The sequence below is a fragment of the Rhipicephalus microplus genome, chromosome 3 (genome assembly GCF_043290135.1).
Source record: "Rhipicephalus microplus isolate Deutch F79 chromosome 3, USDA_Rmic, whole genome shotgun sequence".
Lineage (NCBI taxonomy): Eukaryota > Metazoa > Arthropoda > Arachnida > Ixodida > Ixodidae > Rhipicephalus > Rhipicephalus microplus.
In genome coordinates, this window is record NC_134702.1 from 37533914 (window position 1) to 37552166 (window position 18253).

Sequence of the window (18253 nt, forward strand, 5' to 3'; positions counted from 1 at the left end):
TTTTTGGTGGGGGGGGGGGGGGCGAGGGTGGTACGATTATACGCCGTTGCATGGGATGATCGTTCAGTGTTCAGCCGCGGAGGAAAATCTTAGTTGTATAAGGAAAGGCATTCGCGATACGTGATTTGTGTCTTCTCATTATTTCTTGTATTATTGCGTTGTATTTGTGCAATAACGTAGCTTCATATGCAGCGTCATTGACATCTTGAGTAGATTGACCTGATTCCGGCAATGGGTACGGGCCATCAAAGAAGACAATCAAAGCGGATTGTGTGGCTGCATACTTCTTGTGCCTTTATATAAGCTATGGCTATGGCATGGCGTCGGCTGTGATCTACATTCTGAGTTGTTTTTGATAACCCAATAACTGACCAAGAGTGGTGCATTCGATGATAATCATGGTGACATCCTCCAAGACCGCGTTAGTTGAGACCTCTTCATCTTCGTTACAGGAGCGGCAGAGTTCCGTGCTCTCGTCCGGCGCTGCTTCGTAAACAACGCTGCAGCATTCGACGTTGGCGTCCGTGGTAAGTCCCAAAGTGGGCAGCTTTGGCAAATGATTACTCGCTGTTATTGCAATTAGTTCAAGTTTGTCTCACGCTGACTGTGCACGATGTAGCCAACAAGAATGGCACTAGAAGTACTTAAGTGTCGTCGTATCTGTTGGCGTGCGCACGGGAGGGGGGTGGAGAGACACAGGGGCGACAGCTCCCCTAGTCACCTAAAATAAAATAGGGGGGGGGGGGGTCGCCAAATATATGTCCCGTACGTTGACTCAATGAGGGAGCGGGCGCCACAATCAACCTTTGCTTCCCCTGCGCACGCATGTGGTGGCAGCTAACCTGATCCAACTGTAGACCAAACCTAGCCTCATGGCTTTCGAGTTAACCTTAGCAAATGATTCCTTGCCGTTGTTGTGATTAGTTCCGACCAGTCTCGCGCCGACTGTACAAGGTTTAGTTAAGAATAGCGTATAGCGCTTGACGCTATCGGCGCGAGAGGCGCACTGGTTACTTGGGTGGGTAACCTAACTTAACCCAACCTAACCTAACCTGACTTTTTTGTTTAGGAGTAAGCCCTAATCCACGTGTCGACTCCGCTTTCCTGTGATGTTGCGTGCACCAAGAAGCCCAAATCGGTGCGCTTCTGAAGTACGCACCGGCTTACTGTCGGTCTATAGGAGCATGCCCAAGACCGCTAGACACTAGTCCACTCAAGCGATCCCGTGTCCGCTTGCGAGATTCTCTTCCGCAAGCGGGCACGGGAGAAGCTGTTCTGTCGTTGCGAGTCGATGTCTAAGTGAAACACGCTGACTTCGCGCATGTGTGTTCTCATGATAAGAGGGGTATACACTGTGACTGATGTATACTGAAATACATATCGTTGAATTCTTTTTGTGCGGTGTTACGAAGGAATTATCTCAAAGTACGTCTCGCAATGCAAGGCGGATGTAGCACGTATCAGATATAGTTCTCTCCGCAGTCGAATTCATTCGGTTGACATTAATCACTTATGGCTATGGACGCCGCTTATAGATGGTCTCCTTCAAAATGTGTTCGCATGTACAGGCTTACTGTACTTCACGTTATGTTCCTTCCAGTGATGAGGCTAGGATTGTAGTTCTGTCTTTGTGCTAGAAGAGCCTGTGCGATCTTGGGTGGGGTAATGAAATGGGGGACGTCTTTGGCGTCGAGGTGAGTGCGGGAGGGGTATCAATGCTTGCTCCAGTACTTGCTATATAGAGTTATCGAACTCGTTTCTCTAGAAGATGAAATCTTCGTGAAGTTTCTTCTTCTTAACGAACGTTGCTTGGGTTCGTACTATGGACGGCCGTCGCAGTTTTTCGTTTTATCGCGGGTTTCACATTTGCGTACTCGGACCGTTTTTCTGATTATCGCGTGTGCACTACACGCACGCACTTCGCACGTATCTTGGATTCGCCGCCTCGGCAGTGCGCTGTCGTTGTTTGCCCTGCGAACACTCGACGGGAACCGTATATTCTTCAGCAGCAGCAGAAGCTAGCTTAGCTATTCGTGGAACGAGCTACCAGAACTTGGAATCGATGAAAAAACGGAGACCCATGGAAAAAGAGGACGTGAACGTAAAGAGTAGCACGGAGGAGAGACGGGGGGGGGGGGGGGGTTGCTGGCGACGTGGCGAGATACGATATTCCCGGGGTTGGCGGCGGCGGCCGGGTTGGCGGGGTTATCTGGGAGGCAACGCCGTTCACCCAAGCGCGCGCTGGCACATACACACGCACAGACTTTGCCCCTCGCACTACAACAAGCGACGAGGAAGCAGCTCCCGGAGATTGGGAAGTCCTCTGCGGGGGGCGATAAAAGAGAACGGGGTGTTGTATGTGCGCCGGGCTTCCGAAGGGGTCGGGCTTGGCTCCGGCCCTTCTTCTTTTTTTTTTCTTTCTCACTTCCCGACGACGCCTGCCCACGGCGCCTAGGCCTGCGTGGTGCGGTTTTTAGACCGGGATCGATGGATCGGCGTTCTCTCTAGCTTTGCCACACTTGGTGTGCCATGAAACGTACCGTAGTACATTACACAGAGACAATAAGACAGGGAGCAAGAGCAACAACGGCCGTTGCGTTGAAGCATTCGTATCAAGTCCGTGTGTATGAGCTGATTATAACTGCTTACGCATTTTGTCGGTTCACCGCACGTATGGCTATCCAATTAATGCTACGCTGTAAAAAAAGAAACACTTTCATGAGAGTCCTAGCATGTCGCTTATATGACTCTCTTTACAGAGAGACGTGAACTCACTTTGGGGATCATTATGCTATCGTCAGAGTCGCGGCAGCCAAGAGCGAGTAAACGTTACCCTTTAGAAGAACTCATATCACCCCCCCGCCCCCCCCCCCCCCCCCAAAAAAAAAGTCAACGCGTCCTTTTAAAAGGAATTATGCACGTGGTATAAGCCAACACTTACCGCCGAAAGGGGTCACTCATAAATGTGTGTGTCACTCACTTTTTCGCTTCATATATACAACAAGCTGCAATGACCGCTGTTGTTATCTTTTATTCTCATGATCGTGAAAAGAAAACGAGACCCGAACTGTGCTTGTTTCTTCGAATATTTGTCGACTCAGAACCGTCCATCGCTGAAAAAAAAAAAAAAAAGTCTGGCCTGTTGCATGTGGTTGCATGTGGCCTGTTGCAAGGCATGTGGATTGGAGACCCTGTGGCTGCTCTTCGCGTGTACAAAGTACGCACGTGATAACAAGATATTAGAGCGCTAAAATGACACGGTGCTCAACGAGCGCTTTAATATCTCGCAAATCACGCAACAACTAGACTATCCTCAGTATTTCTATTGCACGGATTGAAATTATCGACCCCTTTGAACTTAGGCCGCTGTCGCGCGAGAATGGAACCAGCGCCCTCGTCGGTGCTACGCCATGCAGGGCGGGTTGGTCGGTTTGGTTGGTGGCAAATGTTCACGCAGAGAAACTGTTGCTTCCCGCCTCACGGGAAATCGTTGTTTGTCAAATCGACCGTTACGTCGAAGCTGTTGGCCCGCGGAATCTCGTGCCGTACCTGTCGCGTTTGCAACAAACCTGTCGTCGTCGTCGCGCGCCACCTCGCACGCCTTCGCACTGTCGCATTGTTTACATCGAAAGACACGAGGGAGCTCTCTTGCTTTCCTGTGGGTGTTGTCTTCTCTTCCTTTCTCTCTCTCTCCTTCTTCGTGTAAACACGATGGGGATCCGGCTGCGAAATATAAGCCCGCAGTCCTTAGACTCTACAGCTTCCCATCTTCGGTACCCGCCGCGTAAGTCCTCTTTTTGGAGGAAAAAAAAAAAAAAACTTCTTTGCTCCCGAAACAAGTCTTTCGCTGCTCGTTAGCGACGTCGAGAGTGCGCTGCTCGGGACTGGTGTTTACACACGCGCCGTTGCCCGGGACGCAAGCACCGGTTGCGCAAGCTCTTGTTTCTCTCTCTCTCTCTCTCTCTCTCTCTCTCTCTCTCTCGCTTTATAGCAGCCAACGCTATTCAGCGGGCGAGCGCCGCGTAGCGCTAGGATCAGCTGATAACGGCGCGCACTCCCCTTCTCCTTTCCTCTACCCTCCTTCTGCCCTTCCTCGCCCGTTGCGGATCTTTTTCGCGGGTAAAAGGCCCGCCGTACCCCCCTCCCCCGTTTTTCTTGCGAAAGGGTCAAAAGCACTGACATCGGTGGGGGTGGTTGTAGGAGGAGTTTACTGGTGGAGCAACGAAGAGCAACAACAAGGCAATTTTTGTCGCTACGGGTGATGGCGTACACGATATGAACGGTGTCTGAAGCCACTCTGCAGAGGGGCTTTACTTATTTTCAGCCACCTCTTCCACCTTCCCGTCCAGGTGCTGAGCCGTGCTCACCCCTACTGAGTGGTGGAAATTAGCGCTTTTTTCTTACTTGCTCGAAAATTACTACTACTACTACTACTACTCAAATTTCCAATTTTCTAGTAGAGGTGGAAAGAGAAAGGTTAGAGGGGAGGTAGTGATGATGTCAAAGGAAGCGTGGAATTGAAAAAGTGAGTGAGTGAGTGAGTGAAACAACTTTATTCGGTGCACAATAGACGCGAGTAAACTCAGCGTCACCTGGCTAGGCCCACTCGGGGACCATCAGGTTAAACCTGACGGCCCTCGCGCGGGCCCTCTGAAAAAAAAAAAAAAACTGCGTAGTAACTGAAGAACTTGCTTTCAGCTGGTTGTTCTGAGTTCGTAACTGAAAAAAAGTCCTGGTGCAGAATAAACAACAATGAGCAACACGCAGAACGACAGGACAGGGCATAGAAGGGGCACAAAAAATCTATTAGTTGTTGCGGTGGAAACCTGGAACTTCGTTTTCGCAAGTTGTACTTGCATGTAGTGTCATCTATAGAAAAACTCGTGTACTACCCCGACATGCATCTGTGCTAACAAAAATAAGCCACTGTAGCCAAGCGCTGTAATGAATCCCTTCTCTCCCTTGCTCACTCCTATATAGGTTGCAAGAATAAGCATTACTCTGCTCAAGCCGTTATTAAAAGGTCACGTCCACACTCCCACCTCTCACCGTCGTACGTGGTCTCATGCGTGCAGAAATGATTATTTCATGCTACTGCTTGGTAACGTAACGTAGTCAGGTCTGAGGAAACTTAGAATAGGCGTGGTAATTATGCCACGAAAGACGTTTTCGAAGGTGGCCCTACACTTTCCGGGAATGGGAAGGAACTGCCCGAGGTTCAGCCTTCAGGATTAGCCTAAGTGGCCGAGCCCCCCTTTTGCTCTACCCGCCGTGCAGTGCTCTCCCCAGTCCCGGACTCCGAACTGACACCCCCTCACTTTATTGCTGCTTTCTCAGCGCAGCTTCTTTGTGCGTTTGCGCGCTTTTTTTCTTTTTATGTTCGTCGCCTGCCAACTCCAAGCACCCCTTGCTTTTCTCTCTCGCTCTCTCTTCCTCTCCGTCAGCCGCGCTTCGGATATAACCCGATCGATTTTGTGGCCTTGCGTTTAGTACCGTATTTACTCGGATGTAACGCGTGCTTCTTTTTTTTTCTTTTGTCTTCACATTTCTGCTACGCAAAGTCGACCCTCGCGTTACAATCAAATACCAAAAAGAAACAAAATTATTTTTGCTTCCTGCATGAAATGTAACACCCCCTCCTCAATTTACAGTGGTGGTTGTAGGAAAATGTAAATTTGAGGGCTCATTTTCTTTGTTAGACGCTATAATAATGAGAACAGACAGTAATACCAGAGAGAAAGTATAGGGGATGTTATTAGAAGTAATTGTAATGTAAGTTTGAACAAATAAAAGTGGACGATAAGATAACTGGTTGCGTCGCACTTGCGAAAACACGGTATCTTTGCATTATCCCCATGCGCGCTGCCGTACGTGCACATTCCCTTATTTCCTCGACGACTTTGCTACTTGTCTTTTAGTTTTGCTTTCCAGCATCCACGATCCCGTTACGGAAGCGATGCATGATTCCGCGAAATCGGGAAGGTCAGGCGGGCGCGTCAATGAACGGGCAAATAAGGCAGCTCTCTCTGTCTCTCTTTCTATCTCCGTGGCAGCGCCCTGAAGCAGTCCGTCGAAGGAACGACACTGTCTTCGAGTTACTGCGTATCTTCCAGCTGTTTAAGAAGTCATGGAAATAAAATTGTGGACACATCACTCGTTAGATCGACATTGAAATAAAAATAATGTTGCCGTAATTAATAGTAAATTGCTGATTTGAAATCCATTGGTTCACTTCATTATATACGTTGAAGACCGCGAATCAGTTCAAGCAGACTAGCGGTTTTCCATTGCTTGTAGTACGCTACTAAACACAGTAGTTCGATCAGAAATCTATCGCCAACGTCACGTACCGTCACACGTGAAGTGTTTGTAAGTTGTCTTGAAAAATTCAGTAATTTCTAGCTTCCAACTAACCCGGCTGTTCGCCATTAGATTATGGGAGCCTTCTATGTGTGTGCATCTCTGTGTGTGCAATGTGTGTGCGTATATGCTATCTAGGCCGTTCAAATTTGTCCGGTTCCCTCGAGGCTTTCGAAGCTGCGTGGCGTCAGCGCTATTTTCTTGCCCCGGGAGCAGATAACACATCTCGGCTCCTGGTCTGCTGCTTCCCTCCTTCCACAGGTAGCACGCTTCCGCCGTATGGAAGCTGCCGCAGTACAGAAAATCACCACACGCCAGGGCAGTGCGAGTGCGTTGGTCGGTCTGTGCGCGCATACCAATTTCGCGCCTCAGCGCGAGCTTATTTTCTACCTCCCGGCGCCCTGTGCCGTTCCCGCTGGGCGCACACCGCTTTCCGCACGCCGCTCTGCTGCAGCCATGGGCGCAGGGCTGGAAGCCGGCTGGGACCGGCTCTATTGGCGCCATCTGACACCGCAATCCCGTTGGTATTACGGGTTCGCCTGGTGACTCTGTACTACATTTCGTACGTCAGACGCGACGCTGCGAGAGGTTCTAATGCGAGACGTTGGGCCAGCAAAAATGTGTCCGCTCGTCTGGAAATTTTGTCGCTTCAAGTGCGGCCTCCCTGATTGGGTCCGGCTGCGCGCTAACGAAACTGATTGCGTAGGCCACAATACGAAAACAAAGTGACGTGTAAATAAAATGTTTGTTTATTTCTAAGGCACTAAACATTTTCACTTATTACTCCGTCTAAGAAAAAAAAAAAAAGTCACATTTCGGGTGGTAGAATCATTCACCTATTTCTTGGCGCGAATACGGCACCTGATCTGTGGACCGGAGTATACGTTCGCATAGATTGGTTTATCCGTAACACAGTGGAGAGAGAGAGAGAGAGAGAGAGAGAGAGAGAGAGAGAGAGGGGGGGGGGGCAAAGTCCCTACTCGAACAGCTGCAGCTTCTGTGCCATCACACTGCGCCTATGGCCCTTATCGGGACGGATGCGCGGACGCCATCTGATACGACGGCCGCCCCATCTCCGTCGGTCGTCCTGCCCGCCGGCTGCCTTCGGGGAGCTAGCTGCCAACTTCCTAGCCGTGCCGACTCGCAGTGTGCTGCGGGGCTGGGGGAATGGACACTTTGAAAAAATCTGCAAGGCGGCCTTCCTGTAAGGTTGCTTTCCAACCAAAAACTCTCGTCCACAAACTGATTTTCTCGCTCATTGTGCTTTTGCCTTTCCTAATTCCAGTGAAGGCACGTGAGTACAACAGAACGTTATTTTTTCCCAGCAACTACTACGGGGTTGTCCCGTAGTCGTTCAATGAGCGAGAGAAGTAGTCTGTGAACGAGAGGTTTCGGTTGGAAAACAACCTTACAGGAAAGCCGCCTTGCAGATTTTTGTAAAGTGTCCACTGAGACGCGTTTTTCTGGTCTGCTGGCGTGCTGCTCCTGGGCTTGCCGAAGCGGTCGTGCCCAATCGACGTCATGAGCGACTGGCCTCCATAACCTCCCTTCCTTCCTCCATCACGCGCGCTGGTCCCTCGGTCGCAGCTCGTGCACATATAAGGCTGGCACGTCCATCGCGGCTGGCTTCGCTTGTCGTAATGGGTTGTCGGCGTTCCGCTTGCTTCATTTCATTTCATTCATTTAATTTTATTATACTGTCAGACCCATTTGGGCTATAACAGAAGTGGAAAAAACCAACATACATACAAAAAAATAGGTACTCTCTATACAACTTCTATTATACATAACAATGAACGACAAGAACTAGCCAAAGCACTCTGCTCTTGAGGACATAGAATAAGCAAAATATAAACTATACATCTTTATACACGACATCCTTAAGGCCCTTCAAGAAAGAAGGTACACATTCCGATAAGACAGTGGAGTTCGGCAGCCTGTTCGACTCACTGATCGCTTCGCTACGCCTTCGATGCGCAATGGTGTGCGCTCTAATGCTGCCAGTTTTTGCGGCAACATGTATCGAATGTTACACTGCTACAACTGCGGATAGCGAAACTTAGAAATCAATTAGCGCTGCCCACACACGAAGCCGCGCTCATGATCCTCATCGGGCATTTTTCTATTTATCGGTGAATTTTTCGTGCAGCAGGGCTCAGTAAGTACAATAAGGTAGGCGATTACGAAACTCGATGCTCAGCCATTGCGCGACGGATGCGCAGCGCCTTTGGTACTCGTAGACATGTTGCGTATTGCAGGCATCGCACCTCGCGTGCATTTCAGTATTTTACGGCCGTATTTGGTGCGGCTACTTTGTGTTGTCAGCATTGTCGTCTTGTGTCAGTGGCAACGAAACAAACGATACTGTGGCACAGTATCACCTCGTTCATAACAAACAGCTGGACGAATGCATTCAGTTCCTATTAACGATCATGCGAACCTGACGTCACAACATCGATGATTGATTGATTTGTAGGGTTTAACGTCCCAAAACAACGATATGATTATGAGAGACGCCGTAGTGGAGGGCTCCGGAAATTTTGACCACCTGGGGTTCTTTAACGTGCACCCAAATCTGAGTACACGGGCCTACAACATTTCCGCCTCCATCGGAAATGCAGCCGCCGCAGCCGGGATTCGAACCCGCGCCCTGCGGGTCAGCAGCCGAGTACCTTAGCCACTAGACCACCGCGGCGGGGCCGTCACAACATCGAGCGAACGCTCGCGTGTAAACGTAAGATGTGGGAGCTCGTGAATCGAAAATAAGATTGTCTATTTATAGCGATGGCTGTGGCCTTCCTATACGTTCACACGTTGAACGATCGATACTATATATACTGCTCGAAGCCCTATGGTGCGGGCTCCTGCTGTAGCGGTGCGGAGACTGGCCGGATCCGGGCTCTTCTTTTTTTCTTTTTTTTTCCTCGCGCGTCGCTCAGCTTGCGACACCGCCCTATCGTCGCTCCTTCGCTGGTTCATTTCTCACACCGCTGAAGCGAGCGGGCTGCTTATCCGCCCTCATATGTAACATTCGCCGTGAGTGATCGTGACCGCCTTTTACTTACCACGATCGTGAAAGCGCTCTATCTGTGGGCCGTCAAACCCGAAGGCCCGTGTACCGACTGCACAGAGGATATGATGGTGGTGGCTTGCTCGTCCGTATAGACAATTTACTGGCTTGGCAACGTAAAGGTTCCATACTGAGTGTCGGCAGGATTTTGAAATGTCGGCATCGCGATGGGCTTATAGGAGTCGTGTTTTTTTAGGGGTGAAGCACCTTACTAGCGCACAATGTCCCTCCGTTTATATACAGCTGCTCGGCGTCTACGGTACATGTAGAAACTGATACATCTGTGAGCAATAAAAATGTTATCAAAAGGCTGTTAACAACAAAAATAGTAAAAAGCCACATTACCGGAAAAACACCACTCATTAACCAAACCATGTGACAGAGCTAAATGTTACCAAAAGGAAAATAAAAGGCGGCTAACCAGTACAAAATAAAAGATCACGATTCGTGATCCGAAACACACTCATTCGGCCAATAATCAGCATTGATTGCATGCACTTGCGTGGGTTAGAAAGAAAAAAAAATGTACGCTCCCTTCCCCTGCCGACGCGCATGCTTTATACTGAGTAATAGGTTATCAGTGAATGTCTTTTTTTTTTTGCTCGGTATTATTGAGTATTTCAAAGATAGGAATCGGTGTGGCCATAATCAGCTTCGGCCTTGTCTTTTTGTATCTTTAAATGTGCGGTGTTAACGTAAGATGCGTGCGTACGAAAATGATTGAGTTACAAAGCCATGTTTCGTAGCGATGCACAAAACTAAGCGAATAGGCCAAGGTGGCGTGACCGTTTGCCTGTTGTAAAATCTTCCGTGTGGTAGATTGGTGGGGATGGGGATAGCAACAGAGGCGATGATCTTCGTTGGCATTCGCTTTGAAACCAGAGGGTGACCAGGTATATACAGTGCATTGCAGCGCCTATGAGTGCCCCCCCCCCCCCCTCCCTTCTCGATCAGAGCTTGCCCCCTACCGTATACGTATACCTTTTTCCGTCCTTGAAACAAAGAGAGACCTTAAAACCCTGTCCGTGTATTTTAGCGCGTGAACAACCTTGACAGCTTCCCACTGGCGTTCGGTTCGATGTGTGTCAATCGTCGTCTCCTACGCAACCAGAGGGAGTTTGTTTTCCGTACAAAGCGACGGCTGGCAACCTTGTAAGATACCTCGTGGAATAAGCAACTCTATTTACACAGCCTCTTTTAGCCGCCTCGCGCCTTTCTTTCTCAGTTCAATCGGCGATGCCTCCAAGTGGCTCGTCAAGGTGGCGCAGGCGCAGAGGGGCGAACGCGCTGCTCATCTGGCCTTCCACGCTCTCTCTACAACTCGCGCATGCGCCCCCCAGTAAAGACGAGTCGTGTAAAGTTTGCACACCGGCGAGAAGGCCGCTAAAGGCACGCAAGTCTGCGAGCGGACGCGAGTGGTTCGCGGCGAAGTCGTCAAATGGCTTGGTTCCCACGTCCGAGCCTGTTAACCCTCCTTCTGTACTTCTCGCCGCCGTTGCGCCACCCAGCGGTGCGAGATGCAACCGCATCGTTGACGCACTCGTGGTCAATGCGGCTTCAGATGAAACCAGTGAGAGAGAGATGGGTGGGGGTTCTGGGTTGATGAGCCCTTGTCCATGCTCCAGCCTTCTCCGCAGGTGGTGGTCACGACTTTTTCGTCTCGATGCCCTAAGCTAGCGATCACGTCTGCACGTTCCGCGCATGTGCTCTCCTCTTGCGTCGACATCCTCTTCGCTTCTTCAGCTTTCTCGCCGTCCACTTTTCGGTGCATCTGTTGCAACATGGCCGTGAGTCCCGTGGGAAAACAATGCCGATGTTTTGAGCGAGCACAAGAAAGAGAGAGAAGAAGAAGGTGAAGAGAAGGCGTTCCCGTGGGGTACACAATAGAGTCGTTCGGTATGGGCAGTATGCGTCCATCCGGATCCGACCGTTTCGACGATGCAAGTCGTGCAATGGTTTTTTGCGAATCTGTGGACATCCGCAAAGCAATGCGGCGGTCAGCATGCAGGCATCATGAGCATGCGCGGCAGAAGATTCGTATTATTTCCATCCACCTTGCGGAAGCGCTTGCACGCGTTCATCATTTCATAGTCGCTGATATCAGATTGAGTAACGATTGGCTTCGTTCAGAAAGCTGTTTCCTTTTTTTTTAACCGACTACAGATTACGGTCGATATCGGCAGCTGTGAAGCTATCTTTCTTCTTTTAATACCGAACTTTTTCCAAGTTCCGATTACGTTGTTAGCGTTTTCTACCGAGGTGCGATGTCCGTGAATGACGCACGGCCGCCCGCAAATCCAACGCTGCTAGTCCTCCTCCATTGGCCAATAAGTATATTCAGAAATTGGTACAATCTGGCAGCGCAAAACGAAGTACCCAACATTGTTGAGTTTTCTAAAACAGTGCGTTGTTAGGCTACAAGGGGTGTGTGTGTGTGTGTGTGTGTGTGTTTGTGTGTGTGTGTGTGTGTGTGTGTGTGTGTGTGTGTGTGTGTGTGTGTGTGTGTGTGTGTGTATGTGTGTGTGTGCGTGCGTGCGTGTTTGCTTTCTTGAGCCCGGCCGGTGATAGCAGGAACTACCTTTGTACGCTGCGCTGCATCTCTCCTCGGAAACGTGACGGCAATGCGCTTCATCGTTCTTGCTACACTGATCGGTCGCATCTCCGCTGACAGGAGATGCAGAGGCACGGAGCTCCTCTCCTGGCATCATCGGCCCGGCGCAGCTGTATAATGTAGATGCAGCAGCATGGCTTGACTGTTCCACCTTCTTTGCCACCATCTCGTTGCAAGTTGGACCGGCTGGTTCCAGAGCTGGAAGGAGCTTTTGGGGCAATGGAGGAGGGATCGGGGGGGGTGCTCGTTATGTGCGCATTATTTTTCGGTAATCCTCTTGGGCTTCCTTTACGCTCGCCCGCCTTTGCTCCTCCCCCCTTTTCCAGCCCGCTTCTTCGGCCTACCGGTTCAATCCGAGCGTTTATACCCCGGCACGGGGCGACGGTGTGGCTGTTGGAACCCCGCGCCGTTCGGTCGCCGCGCGACGATAATTCTACGGCGCCGTAGTCGACGACGATGGGGCCGCGGTGAAAAGCTTCTCTAATGCCCGCATTACTTAGTGCGCGCGTGTGTGCGTGCTCGGTGCTTTTTATTTTTATTATTTTCTTCTCCTATTCTTTATTCTAAGGGGTTTTCCTTCGATCGTTTCTGCACTTGCCGCAGCAGCCAGAGCCGTCGGCACATTCTATCTACAGCTTCCGCTTGCAGGCCGCTAACTAACTGGCTCGGGATCCGCTGATAGTGTGAGGCTGGCGGGGATAAAGGTTCCACTTGGCTCGGCTTGGCTAAGCACTTGGAGCGAGCGCAATTCTATATACATGCCCGCATTTCTTGTCTATTTTACCGTGTTTCCCTCGTCTAATGTCCAGGAGAACAGATAATGCAGGCAATGACGACCCATTGTTAAGTGAAGTTTGAGAGAGCGCTACTTTTTTCAGAGTAGGAGGGAGAGAATGGGTGTCTAAAGGGAGAGAGAAGGATCGTAGAAATGGAGGGCATGCAGCGATACGTATAAGCGGCTTCGATTCGCAGTCTGAGAAGAAATATATCGCTCGTTACAGCCTCTCCTTGGAATGATGATTATGGTAATGGCGCCGCTGGCGATCACGATAATGGATGAAATAAAGTACTGCCGCGTTCTGGGAGACGTTTCGCGGAATATGCGCTACATGGGAGCTTGCACGAACCCCCCACTTGCGAGTGTGGCGCTGTATGTTGAGCGATGCGTGGTTTTTTATATCTATCTGTGTCAAGGTTAGCGAGGCGGTCGAACCATTATAGGCCGAACCATGTGTTACGGTAGGCTGCGCTATTGCTTAGTCAGACAACACTTTTTTCTCTTTTATTTTGCGTCTTCTCTGCATGCATGTAACACTGTCATGCGCATAAACAGCAATATTTATGGCATTATAATGAGAAATGGTGAAGGCTATACATAAAGGCTGTACCATGGCCTCCAAGATGGGACGCCGCGTGCCAGCCACCATCGAATGCGTGGCTGTACTTTGCTGTAGGCCTTGTCAGGAACGTTTTTTTTTTATTTCGGTTTCTCTATGCTTCATATCGGTGGGATGTAACATTGTTATGCGCATGTCACAGATTAACTTACTGTAATGCAAAGTAATGAAGGCTTAACTTAGGAGCAAATAACACGCACACTTTTCACGCCTTTTCTTCGACATTCGCGAGGCATCCCAACGTGACAGTTTGTACATATTATTTGTTACAGTGTTCTAAAGTCTTCTGCTATAGACTATGTGCCTTAAGACGTCTGGGTGCCGCCAACGTGAGCTGTTAAGTTGATGTTTTTTATTTTGTATGACGCGACGTGAACGTCATCCATGGCCTTATTAGGTCATGGATGAAACATCATATGCGCCAACCAAACCGTTATACCGCGTATGCGTCCGCCGTGATCTTATTAATTTTCGTCACAGTATACAAAAACAAGCAAACGTCCACTCTAACAGCCCAAGGTGACGGCGCTAACATGTCTCACGGAAAATAGTGTACATGGTCAGCGCCCTCATGCTCTCACAGAATGCAGTGTATATGGATATGCTGCTCGACTTCTCACACGAAGGCCGTGCGATGCAATCACGGCCGTCGCGGCCGCGTTTTCATTGGAAGCGGAAATGCTATTAGATTGATGGATTTGTGCGGTTTCACGTCCCAAAACCACCATATGATTATGAGAGACGCCGTATAGTGGAGGGCTCCGGGAATTTCGACCACCTGGGGTTCTTTAACGTGCACTCAAATCTGAGTGCACAGGCCTACAACATTTACGCCTCCATCGGTAATGCAGCCGCCGCAGCCGGGATTCGATCCCGTGACTTGCGGGTAAGCAGCCGAGTACCTTAGCCACTAGACTACCGCGGCGGGGCGGAAATGCTATTAGAGGCTTGCGTGCATAGACTTAGGTACTGCAGTGCATGTCTACAGACCTCAGGGGATAGACGTTTCCAAAACTCACCGCTATGGCGTCTGTCACAGTCATGCCGGGCTTTTGATTTGAGGCTTAAAACCTTGAAAAATAATTGAAAACATGAATACCACCAGGTGTTGGTTGGCGTAAGCGCGGTAGAATACAAATTTTTCCAAAGGCGAGCGTATAGCTTCAAAGGAAATACGCCGTGCTTGTGGTCTGGCGGTCGCCGTCAGCGCTCGGGAATCATGTTTCGCTCGCCGGTCGTTTGCGGCGCGTCGCACGCAATGCGTGTGCGTCGCCATTATTTCCTCCAGCTTGCGGCGAGCATGCCGCGAGTTGCAGCCGCAAGAGGGCGCGCCCGTATACGTGTGCGCTTGCAGCTGAAAGGGAAGTCTAACGAAAAAGAAGGAGGGAAAAAAAAAAGGGAAGAAATCCGAGATTGACGCATGCCGTTCAGATAACAATCGACCGGACGAAGGTTCGGTCGCCAAAGAGAGAGAGAGAGAGAGGAGAGGAGGAAAGGAGCGATTGTATTACCGCGTTTCACGCGGAAACTCCACGCAGTGCATAGCTATATAAGGGCAAGCTCGTTGTATTCTCCGTTTACATGCTTTGTTCTATTGCACTGTGTTGCTTATACCCTCAAGTCCTTCCTCAGATCGAATTTTCATCGCTGGGGTTATCGTACACATGCGTGACGTTCTTTGAACACTTTCGTTTTTATTGTTTTTTAGCATTTTGTGTTTGTCGGCTTAGATTCCACGACGATGTGCGCGAGCTTATCCGGCCATTATGGGATTTATGTCGTCATCACGCTTACTGAACTCACCGTCCCCCCCCCCCCCCCCCTTTTTTTTTTGTCAGCTGGTCAGATGCTAACGACGGTCAGGATTATCGTTATACGACTCCGAAGTGTGTGTATATTCCTGCGAAAATTTCGTCGGAATCATTGAACGAAATTCGTCTCTTATCGTGCAAACTTATCTTTTGTTGCATTTCTTGTCAGCGTAAGTGTACTCTTAGGGTTGTGATTGTATACCTATACTCGGAGCTAAATCTTGCCTGAAGTACTCATATATGTTCCACACAGCCTCCGCAAGGGTCTCGGAGCTCCATCTGCTCTGTCTTGTGTCCAAGGAAGCGCGATAAAATAACGATTTCCCTGCCCTGCCTAACGGTTGACTTTTTTCGCGGTTGCGACCAGCCTCCGCGTATCTTTTCTCGGAACAACGACTCGCAGTGCGACGATGCGGCCGCCTATAATATAAATCCCAGTTTGCGTGCTTCGAATCGCGATCGAGTTTAGTTTCGGAAGCGCCGCGGAAGAAACGAAGCGATCATCTTCTTCGATGCGTTCTCATCCTCCGTAGGTTGATCTTCCACGGGGAAGATGACCGAATCGAAGGGAGAAAAAAAAAAAAAAAACTGGCGTCGTCACTTTATATAGAAGCCATTCTGGTGGATATTTGTATCCCATGCCGCCACCAGGGACTGCCCGAGGGTGGCGGCTGGTATTATGCTGTCCGCGATGACTTTGTGTGTTGTGGGAGTGAAATACTGTAAAGGGAAGAAGAGGCGTGGCGGTTTAGAGCAACTTTTAAATCCCCTCGCAGCGCGCTGAAAAGTTTCACCCGGCAATATTAAACTCACGCCATTTCTTTTTCTTTTTTTTCTTTTTCTCTCTTTTTGCGTGTGTGCTGTTCGGCTTTTTCCAACGTCGACTTAGTTGCGAGGTTCTCTCTCTATACTAGATTAGGCAAAGGCGCTCTCCTCCGTATGGTGAGCGGTACGGTCTTTGTCCTTTCTTTTGTCTTTTTTTTTCAACCTCTAAAAGTCTCTATATGCCTGTCTGGCGTGGGTTTTGCCGGGGGGCTTGGTCACGGGGTGGTATGAGGCTTGCACTTTCGTGTTACGCGGTGGGAAAAATAGAGAAAAAAAAAAGGGGGGGGGGGGAGGTGAGTTGTTTTACCCGGTCTTCGCGCACGAAGTCTTCCCTGCCACTCTTCTCTGATCTCGCGACGTTTTAAAGCCTCCCGTCTCGCGGAGTCTTCGCCTTCCCCCCTCCCCCCTTCCCGTTTCTGTTTTGTTTCGTGGGAACCTTGATATGTCTCGAAAAAGTAACACATCATTACAACGTCAGGAACTGTGCGCTTGGCCTTCATAGAAATAGTATAAAAACAAATTAAAATTTAGCGCAGCGTACCCCGGGCAAAGAGTGAAGAATGAGGGAAGAGTGGAACGCACCAATGCTACAACTTGTGGCTCCTGCCCACTACATATATATATATATATATATATATATATATATATATATATATATATATATATATATATATATATATATATATATATATATATATATATATATATATATATTTGCAGCGCCCCCTAAGCTCTTATTCACTCTGGATTCCAGGGAGCTTTGGATTTCTTCGGAGGCGGGGTGACGGACGAGTAGGCTAGGAGCTGGAGGGGTCGAACAGTTTTGAAGTTGCAAAGCGGAGTGCAGCACACGGGAGAGACTGTGGGGGGAGGAAAACATAAGAAAAATGAAAACTGGACACGCTGGTGAAGGGAGTGTTCTTACCTAATTTCTTTCTATCGCTCGGTTTTGATAGTTCTTTTTTTTCCCGGAGTAAACAGAACGACGATAGTGCGCCACTGCGCGTTTCATTGGACAGCTTGTAGGACCGAATTTACATCGCGAATCACAAGTACTACTTGGTCAAATTTAAGGATTGAAGACGACATATTCTCGTGCTGTCATAAAGACCGACCTAAATACTGCCTCTAAAACACTGGTCTGCTTCCTGTGAAACATTTTGTTTTATATAAAAGAAGGAAGAATAAAACGCATGCGATAGTATTCACACACATCGAGACGTAGCCCGATCTTGTAGCTCGCTTTCAAATATATTTGGCCCGGTTCTCTGTTACTCTCTTGTCACCTGTGCCACGTGTCTAGTACTGTGTGCCGATCACTTTTGCCCGCATCGTTTCACCAGGACCCACAGTGGTTCTCTTCACAAAGCGTGGACGTCCTGCACCCAATACGCAACTTCTCGCAGTATATAAATGAATGTTAAGTAGCCCATTCTTCAATCCCAGGAAGACCATTTGCAAGTGGACTATGGGCACAAAAACCCGAGACACGAGAAAAGCACGCATTCACAACACCAGTCCTGCTGGCGCCGGCCCTGTTAGTGTGGGTGTTTTCAAGTGTCCTTGTTTTGTGTGCTGATTAACTTCGCAGACGTCGCACCAACTTGCCCAAACAACAGCGCTCCCAAAAACAAACAACTAGCCCAGTTATTCATATTGTAACACCCCTCTTCCTCCTCCTCCTCACTACATCATGTATATCCAACACCTTCTATAGACTCTATAGCCTTGAGGGTGCTGGTGTACCGCTTGCTCTCTCCTTTGCCTTCCAGCCCTCATCCCCCCTCCGGGTGCGGTCTTCTTGAGTTCCCGAGTAACTGGTAAACAGTAGACGGCGTGCGTTCCAGTGCGGAACAGAAATTCTCGCGCCCTGCCTGCCTCGACTTCATTCTTCGCACTTCTCGAACCAGCATCATCCATATGCTATATGCGCTCGCGCTGCCGCCCCACCACTTCTTCGCCGCTCTGCCTATCGCCTCTCTCGCTGCCGCAGCCTCCGTCTCTTTCATCCTTTTGTTTGCCTTCATTGTAGTAGTCGGCTCTTCCTCATCCCTTCTTCAAACTTGCCGCCGCTTTCCACCGCGCCTCCTCCCTAGTTCGCCTCTCCATTTGGAGGCTTGTTTGTTCTCCCCTCTTCTACCCCCACTCTCTTTCGGTACGCGCGTAATTTTATTTTTTT

General features: G+C 49.4%; 1 protein-coding gene across 8 annotated transcripts in view; it reads left to right on the forward strand.

Moving 5' to 3' along the window:
• Positions 1-18253, forward strand: part of LOC119176591 (uncharacterized) — a 248652-nt gene that overhangs the window by 133769 nt on the left and 96630 nt on the right. For 7 of the 8 annotated variants that reach the window (XM_037427958.2, XM_037427951.2, XM_075889243.1 and 4 more), the window contains exon 3: positions 453-527. The exons of the other annotated variant lie outside the window; for it this stretch is intronic. The gene's annotated coding sequence lies outside the window, so the exon portion shown is untranslated. The remainder of the gene's footprint in view (positions 1-452; positions 528-18253) is intronic. 8 annotated transcript variants of the gene reach the window in all.